Consider the following 9,831-nt stretch of genomic DNA (forward strand, 5'->3'; position numbering starts at 1 on the left):
AATTAAAATATTAGTCTCTATAAAACTGAGATCAGATCAGATGGAGATGCCACTCTTATTTATGACTTTTGGAGTAATTTGAATAATCTGTATATACCAACAGTGTTCCGATCATTTGTATTTGCTTAAATGTTGATTAAATATGTATCTAATGCATTAATTAGACAACAGTAGCAGGCAATTTAATATGACACGTTATCTACTTATTTGAAGTCCAAATTCAGTTTTGTTGGACTTGTTGAAACTACACAAACATTCAAGCTTCATGCTGATTGCAAAGCTGTTCAAAGAGAGAAGCTTCAGACCGTCCACATGATTTTTTTCAGTGCATTCACAGGCTTCAGAGAATGTGTTAACTAACCATATAAGCTTAATGTTTACTCACACCATTAATTAACTACAGGTTTAGCAGTTTCCTTTAAATTGGCCAGTTCTGGAGTCTGATGTAGACAAAATGTCCAAGTAGACAAAGGCTAATGAGTGTAGTTTATAGTTGGACTGCAAACTTGCAGTTTGTTGGCATGTAGTTAGCAGGTTTACCCAAAAGATATGGTAATAGGGCCATTTTGTTATTTTCAAATACCCATTAGAACATCAAACTCCCGCTTCTGAGCAGATTTATTGGGCCATGACAGTTGGACAGCTGGTTCAGCTTCAAGCAGCATGTGTTGTAAACTAATGAAGGCATTTTCATCCTTTGGAGTCACTACAACACCATTCAAAAAAAGACATTCTTTGAATGATCATATAGGGCAACTGTGGCATACGAGGTTGAGCGGTCGTCTACCAATCCTACAGTTGTTGGTTCAATCCCCGGTTCCTCTGGTCACATGTCGAAGTGTCCTTGAGCAAGACACTGAACCCCAACTTAGTTGCTCCAGGTGAGTGTTAGCAGCTCCTCCATTTTTCAAGCACAGTTATGCCAAACTAATTTACTGTGGTTTATTTTATCCAGTTGTACACAACCTCCATTGACATAGAGCCACACAAAATTCAAAGGCTGCTGATGTTTTACACAGTTCTGCATGTCATAATCAAATAAATGCTTTCCTCCAGTCTGGACTCTCCGCTCCATTACAACCATTACGATGCACTGCTTGTAAATTGATGGTGTCAATGTGTACTATTGTTGCTATTTCCCAAATAAATTGATAATACTCACGCTGCCAATGTATGATATGCCTTCAACTACACACCAAAGCTATACCAAAGCCTTGCATGATGCACTTTGATTCATTAAAATAAGCTGATATTCTGTGACAGGTGCTGCATAGCTTTTGTTGCACTATCCTACTTTGCTATAAACACCTCTACATGTTCTCATCTTTCTTCATAAGCTTTCAAATTAATCTGCGCGGTGGGCACACACTACCGGGAACTAAATTAAAAATCCACTACCATTATTTTACATTGGAATAGCACTTGTAATGTGAATAGTCAACAATTAACTCATGCAACATTGAGTGAATAGTATTTACCTGGAGAGCACTTACTGAGTGTCATCATTTTAAATTCATAAAAAAATCTGAAAAATACTTGCTGAGTTGTTTTATTAGGAATCCGTGGGATTTGGAAGAAAGAGGTGGGAAAAATATCTAATGACAAAGAAAGAGAGTATAACTTTAACAGAAAATGGAACAGAAATGATCAGTTTTAGTTTAGTAATTAGTTTGAGATTTGTAAACCAAATATTCAATTACTCTTAAATTTGCAGTTGTCGATATATTTAATAGATTATTCTTCAGACAGAAAACAACTGTCATACTTTTATTATCACCATTAATGCCATTAACGAGAGATCTCTTTCCATGAAATAATGACTAATAACAGATGAGTCATTATAAAGTCATACTGTACAACAAGTACAGTAGCTTTTGTTTTCAACAAATACATTGTACATTGAGTTTTATTGAATTTAATGCACAATAAGACCTGAAACATTGCTTCTAGTTTTTGGTTCAAATTATGCCTTCGATAATGAGAGGTAAACAGAAGAGGAAACACTATTCTACAAATGTTGCACATCAGGGACGTAACCCACTTGACCCCAGCGAATGTCTGTTTTTGTCTCTCAGTCTCTGCCGCCCTTTCTAGGTGACATTCAGCTTAAAAAAACACAAAAAAGGTTCACCTAACTGGTGGGAAAACAAGAAATCACTCCATCATATGCATGCAAGCAACAGCACTGTCACCCACAGACCTGTAATCACCTCTCATCAGTCAGACTGATCTGCTATCACATTCCCCATCCCTCAGGAAATTAATTTCTCCCTGCATGCCGTGATGGGAAACCTGGCGAATCTCAGAAGATTCGATAAAGTCACTAGTTGTTTGATCTGGCTTTGGTGCAGCCTTCAACCCTCAGGTGGAAAGGAGCCTTCGTTCTTGGACTCTCGGGAGATTAAGGAAAATTGTTATTCATGACAAAACTTCCCCCGAGAGTCTGAGGATACAGCAATCACACCTGGAGATCTCTCTTGTGTAATTGTGTCTAATTTTAAAAGGCTCAGGTTTTGTTCTAGTCCTGGGGGATAATATCTTTTTGATATTGTCTTTGATTTGTACTAGTTGCTCACTTACCCGAGAGACTCCTCCAACAATTTATTAAGTCCTCAATACATATCCCTTTATGTAGTTCAGTCATCCTCCATTCTCTGCTCCTGTTCACATGGGTACCAGTTCCCTCTTCATCTGTCTAACATGCTCTTTCCCCTTCTCTCGTCTCTGCCTCTGTCTCCCCCTCTCCTTCTCCATCTGCTTCGCTGCACTACACACACAACTGAAGATGTGTCAGGACTGCACACTTGCTTGTGTGTGAGCTCTCCAATAGCAGACACACAGAGAATAAGAGAGAGAGCAAGAGAGATAGAGGAGGGGCTGTGCTAGTCGATGTCAGCAGTGATATCAAGGGTATGGAAGAGGGGAACTGTTTGGATGTAATTACACAGGACTCCTGCTGCAGACAGGAGGGGTGGGGGGTGGGGATGTTGTTACGAAGAACAAGTAGAGCCGCCTGTCAGACAAAACAATGACTTCCAACTTACATTGCACTGTGGACTACGGCCAAACAAATTATTTCAGCACTGGAGACAGGAGGAGGCAAACAGCTATTATAAGAGGAAGCCGAATTAAGGCCCAATCAATGAAATTGTCTTACTTATAAACAGCACAGTTTATACAAAGCAGGTTTATACAACTTTGTCTGCTGGAGTTTTATGGCTGTTTCCATTTTGTTCTTAAATCCTAACGCTGATTCCCTTTTCTCGCCTCCCACCACGAGTGCTTTGGTCTCAGTAAAAATTTTCCCTTTGGAGTTTGGTACAACTGTTAGTGAAAAATAAATTAGCCTGAAGCCCATGGCGGTAATTTACAGACAACATTTTCTGTGCAACAAGTTCTGTGAGATTTGAGATAAATAATCAGCATCAAACCCAAATAAACTAGATTTCAGCTTCTCGGATTAATAATCTTTACATAGTTTAGGGCCTGTTAAAGATCTGAGCAAGCTGTACAGTCATCCATGTGACTTGGTATCCAATAACACTGTTATATGGACGGCTTACGTTGTGATTTCAAGCACAGAAATGTCTCTGAGACTGAAAAGCAGCTGACAAAGCAGAGTGAAACAATTAGTACTTCCCCACACAGAATTGCTCCACTATGAGATCGAGCTCTGCTGCAAATTAAATCTCTGCAGGAGATTTAGGGCCTTTCGTTGTCAGTCTTAGTGATCTCTCTCAAGGGATCTTTTGTATTTTAAGTTTTTCCAGTTGCTGACATTTTGAATGTCAATGAAAGGCCATTTAAAAGTCGACCAAAAAGAAATAATAGTGACAGGAACGGTTAGATAAAAAGGTTTGCAGCCCCTTTATTTTGAAATAGCAAAAAATGGGTAAAACAAAGAATTGTTTTTTCATCAACTTATTATCGTTTTTTTTTTAATGCACTTTTTTGGTACTTTTGTACTAGCTGATGTTACATTGTTATCGTGTCAGGTTTGGGGATAAGTTTGCATCCACCTACATGCCATCTCAATGTAACTGGCAGTTTAAGAGGAATGTTTTGCTTGAGGCCCCTCTACAGGCCAGAACTATTATTACTGGCAACCAGTGTCAAAGTATAACTTCAACTTGACTTTGGAAAACAGCTCTGTTAACTCATAGGCTGAATAGAGAAAATACTGGAGTGCAGCAACAATAGACACATATTAGTGCATGCAGGCCTTGATTTAATGAAAATACCCATGTTAAAGTCATTATGTTGCAGATTACTGAAACCATAGAAACAGATTCATAACAAATCGATGTAATGTTGCTCAAAAACAAAAGAGCTGTGCCAGTACTAAAAGAAGCATGATTTACACTAAATGTGACATTTAAGGCGCAATAGTCTTTGCATCAGTTATTTGGTTTCTGTGTTTTTAATACACAAAATCATAACTCAGATGTCAGAATCGAGGCTCAGGCTCAAAGTCAGGTTTTACCCTGAGAGACAAGAAGATGCAAAACAGACTGTGAGTGTGATGATTTTAGGCACGTGTCTTTCTCGAAGCAAAAACAAGAAAAAGCAGAATTCTAAAACTTGTATTTTTCATCTGGTTTCCAAAAATGTGAAACGCCTGCATCTGAGGAATTATTATCAAAATAACTGAAAATAGAACCAAAATGTGTGGGAGGAAAACCTTACTTTGTACTTATTTTGCTCTGACAAGTAGACAACGTAAGAAAGTCTAGTTTGCTGAGAGTGCAGGAAACCGTGTCAGCAGTTGTCTGTACTGAGAGATCCACTCTTTGTTGTTTACTTGAAATGCATCCACTCCTTTTAGTTTTCACATCTCTTTGTTCAATCTGATTTAACTTTTAGGCTTAGGATCTTAAATGTTGCTATCCTTAAAGGACATCCCTTTTACTCTGTTCATATTAGTGACACTTAACGAGAACCTGGAGAACTTTATGTGGTTGCGTACAAAAGAATTATCAAGACATGAAGAGTCAATGTTTTTCACTCGCTGTTTAACGGTCTTTCGAAATTCTCACGTATAAATTAACAGCAGAAAATTTTGAAAAATAATATAAGCATGTTAGTAACCACCCAAGTACATTTTATCCTATCAAAATTAATATCAAGATTTAACTAAATACATGCAAAATTCATTTCTTTATCATCATGAACACAGTCAAATAAATGCAATTATATTAATATATGCAAAACTAGGATGGTTGTTATCTATCTGTCTTGAATAAATTGCAAACTGGGGGAAGGTTTTTTTGTCCAAATACAGACGTTTCTTTTTCTTTTGGCCATTCCCACAGCGAATCATCTGCCTCCATCTAACCCTGTCCTCTGCATCCTCTTCTCTCACACCAACTAACTTCATGTCCTCTCTCACTACATCCAGAAATCTTCACCTGGGTCCCTCTCATTCACACACATGTATTCTGTCTTACTGCAGCTAAGCTTCATTCCTGTGTTTTCCAGAGCAGAACTCCACCTCTCTAGATTTTCCTCCACCTGCTCCCTGTTCTCGCTACAGATCACAGTGTCATCTGCAAACATCATAGTCCATGGAGATTCCTGTCTAACCTCATCTGTCAGTGTCAGGATCTTGTTGCGCTTCCTGTCCCTGGACTTTTATTTTGTGGCCCCTTCTCCTTACTTCCTGTCCCTGGTTCTGTTCACCCAGCTTTACCCTCGTTGTCCCTCATTGTTTGCACCTGTTCCACCCTCTATTTAAGTTCAGTCTTCCCTTCACTCCCCTGCCAGATCCTTGTCGTTGTTAATGTGGTCGCTGCCATCGTGGTTACTGTCTTCCTCGTTGTCATTGTTATCCTCACCAAACCCACAGTAGACTCTGGACTTTTGGTAAAGCTTGAAACTTATGTTTCTTGAACTCTTGGGAGATCTGGACTCTAGCATCTTGGACTTTGGTATCCTGGACTCCATGTTTCCTGTGTGTTTTTGGTCTGAGGTTTGCCTTTTGTTTAATTCAGTATTTTGGTCTCTAGTTTTCTCCGCTTGTTTTATCCTGTTTTTTTCATGTTTAGGTTTGCTTGTGTGCTCTTCAGTTTGCCAGCGCTTTATGTTGAGTTTGTTTGTGACTGCCTCCCCTTAGTCCTTGTGTGTATGTGCTCCCCCAACTCTGTAACTTTGGTATCGTTCCCTTCCAGTGTGTTTAAGTTGTGCTCCGTTTTACTTTAATCATTATTACGTGTTATCCTTTGTTCAGTAGTTCGTCCATTGATATTTCTTAGTCCCCTTAGCCTTACCCTGTTTACCCGCTTTAGTGGTTTAACGTTTATCTGTGCCTTATTTAGTCAGTAGCCTCTGTTAGTTCTTTCATTTCACAGTCTAACTTGTCCCTTGAGCCTTAGCTGTGTTTATTCTGGTAATTCTGTTCCCCTCTTGTTTTTAACTCCTTTCGTGTGCTGGTCCTGTTCACCATTTACATCTGTCAATAAAAGCCCCTTATTTGCAATCCCTCTTACAGTCTCTTCACTTGGGTCCTCCCTTAACCTAAACGTGACAGTAGGATCTGGCCAAAAATTGGACCCTGAGACGTGTAAGAGGCAAACCATGAATCTGTCTGAGGCAAGGGAGTTATGGCTTCAGGTTGGGGAGCAATCAGACTCTCAAGATTACTTTTTTGAAGACCCCAGTCCTTGTTATTCGGTTAGGTACATTGATCCCTATTATTTCAAGGGCCTCAGGCGTAGGAGGATCATCAAACCTCAGACCAAATCACTTGTCCCTGACTCCCCTCAGTCTGTCAATATTCCTGAGGGTGTTTCCGGGCCGGCTGACACTCCCTCTGTCCCTGACTCTACCCCTGAGTCTGTTACAGCACCACCTGCCCTTAGGCCGGCCTGCTGCCCACCTGTCCCAGTTCTGTCTCCGGTAGAGCCGACTCTACCAATACCTGAGGTGTCAGCTCTTGATCCGGGGCTGGCTTCATGTCCAGTTGACGCTCTCCCCAACTCAGTCCCAAGCAAGTCAGACCAGTTTGCCATAGAGCCACAGGTAGTCTAGGTAGGTAGGTAACCCTATATGCATAAGAAACGCTCAGCAAGACATCGAAGGGCCCGGCACGCCAGCTCTTCCGAAACCCCAAGCCAGGAACCTCTCTCTAGCACCACCTCAGAGTCTAGCACTCGAGCTATGTCAGCTCAGGAAGCTAGGGAGAGGGAGGATTTCAAAGTAATCGACAAACTACTGACTGTACTCAAGGTTAAGCTAAAGGCCTCCCTCCACGACCCTGCTACCAGCTGTGCTATTGTTAAGCATATGGAGGACCTTATTCTGTCCTGGCCATGGCTACGGGAAATGGGGGCTGCTGTCATGCATCTGGCCAGTCTAAGGGAATTTCGGGCCATGCTGGGGGCCCAAATCCCCTCGCCTGTCCATGTTGTGGTTCCCCCTGGACCTGAACCTGCTTCCACGGTCCCAGCTCCTGCCCCTGAACCCGATTCGGCTGTTCCTGCTCCTCTCACGGTCCCAGCTCCTGCCCCTGAACCTGATTCTGCTGTTCCTGCTCCTCTCAGTCTCAGCTCCTGTCCCTGTTTGCCCCAATCCGGTCCAGAGGTCTGGGTCAGCCACCACTCCACCAGCTCCTGTTCCGGGGCGCGTCGACGCCGCCACCTCAGCTCCTGTTCCGGGGCGCGTCGACGCCGCCACCTCAGCTCCTGTTCCGGGGCGCGTCGACGCCGCCACCTCAGCTCCTGTTCCGGGGCGCGTCGACGCCGCCACCTCAGCTCCTGTTCCGGGGCGCGTCGACGCCGCCACCTCAGCTCCTGTTCCAGTTCCTCGCTTGGGGTCGGCCGTGGTCCGGCCCACTCCTGACCTTGCTTCTGTTCCTGGTTCCGGGCCAGCCAACACTCCTTCTGGTCAATCTACCAGCCCTCCTCTACGTCGTTTCAGCCGACGACTCCGGCCAACCGCCCGGCTCCCTGCTGGGCCCCCTGCTCGGCTTCTGCCGTCGCCTCCGGCCCCCTGTCCGGCCCCCTGCTCGGCTTCTGCCGTCGCCGCCGGCCACCTGCTCGGCTCCCTGCTGGGTCTCCTGTCATGTCCTGGAGGGCTTCAAGCCCGCCTCCGGACCTCTGCCACCCACCCTGTCGTTGTTAATGTGGTCTCTGCCATCGTGGTTACGGTCTTCCTCGTCATTATCCTCACCAACCCCACAGTAGACTCTGGACTGGTAAAGCTTGAAACTTATGCTTCTTGAACTCTTAGGAGATCTGGACTATAGCATCTTGGACTTTGGTATCCTGGACTCCATGTTTCCTGTGTGTTTTTGGTCTGAGGTTTGCCTTTTGTTTAATTCAGTATTTTGGTCTCTAGTTTTCTCCGCTTGTTTTATCCTGTTTTTTTCATGTTTAGGTTTGCTTGTGTGCTCTTCAGTTTGCCAGTGCTTTATGTTGAGTTTGTTTGTGACTGCCTCCCCTTAGTCCTTGTGTGTATGTGCTCCCCCAACTCTAACTTTGGTATTGTTCCCTTCCAGTGTGTTTAAGTTGTGCTCCGTTTTACTTTAATCATTATTACGTGTTATCCTTTGTTCAGTAGTTCGTCCATTGATATTTCTTAGTCCCCTTAGCCTTACCCTGTTTACCCGCTTTAGTGGTTTAACGTTTATCTGTGCCTTATTTAGTCAGTAGCCTCTGTTAGTTCTTTCATTTCCAAGTCTAACTTGTCCCCTGAGCCTTAGCTGTGTTTATTCTGGTAATTCTGTTCCCCTCTTGTTTTTAACTCCTTTCGTGTGCTGGTCCTGTTCACCATTTACATCTGTCAATAAAAGCCCCTTATTTGCGATCCCTCTTACAGTCTCTTCACTTGGGTCCTCCCTTAACCTAAACGTGACAGTCAGCCTGTCCATCAACAGAGCAAACAAGAAGTGGCTCAGACCACCACTTTGTCCTCTGCTCTGCCTTAGTCCTCTTCATCTTCCTCACCCCAGCATCATTTTACACACCACCATCCTGTGTTGTCTGGCTACACTCTCGTCTACCAATACTTTGCAGTCACTGATTTCTTTGACATTACAACAAATACACATGATGTCATCCACCTGAGTGCCTGTACCTCTGCTCTTATATGTCACCCTATGTTCCTGCCTATTCGGGAAGAAAGTGCTCACTACAGCCATTTCCACCACCATCTGTCCTTCTGCGTTCCTGTCCTGAAGACCAAACCTGCCCATCACATTCTTATCACCTCTGTTCCCTTCACCAACTTGTCCATTGAAATCTGCACCAGTCACCACTCTCTCACCTCTAGGGATGCTCTGCATCACTTCATCTAACTCACTGCAGAATTTCTCCTTCTCTTCTAACTCACATCCTGCCTATGGGGCATAACCACCAACAACATTAAACATCACACCTTGAATTTCCAACCTGTCTGATACTCTTTTCACCTACAGAACATTCCCTACCAATTCTTTCAGGGTAACTGTTACTCCATTACACCAACATTGGTCGGCCGTGGTCCGGCCTGGCTCTGTTCCTGTTCCTGGCGCCGGGTCGGCCGTGGTCCCGCCTGGCTCTGATCCTGTTCTGGTTCCTGCTCCTGGCGCCGGGTCGGCCGTGGTCCGGCCTGGTTCTGATCCTGTTCTGGTTCCTGCTCCTGGCGCCGGGTCGGTCGTGGTCCGGCCTGGCTCTGTTCCTGCTCCTGGCGCCGGGTCGGCCGTGGTCCGGCCTGGCTCTGTTCCTGCTCCTGGCGCCGGGTCGGCCGTGGTCCGGCCTGGCTCTGTTCCTGCTCCTGGCGCCGGGTCGGCTGTGGTCCGGCCTGGCTCTGATCCTGTTCTGGTTCCTGTCTGATACTCTTTTCACCTACAGAACG

This window comes from Channa argus, chromosome 5, assembly GCF_033026475.1.
Source record: "Channa argus isolate prfri chromosome 5, Channa argus male v1.0, whole genome shotgun sequence".
Taxonomy (NCBI): domain Eukaryota; kingdom Metazoa; phylum Chordata; class Actinopteri; order Anabantiformes; family Channidae; genus Channa; species Channa argus.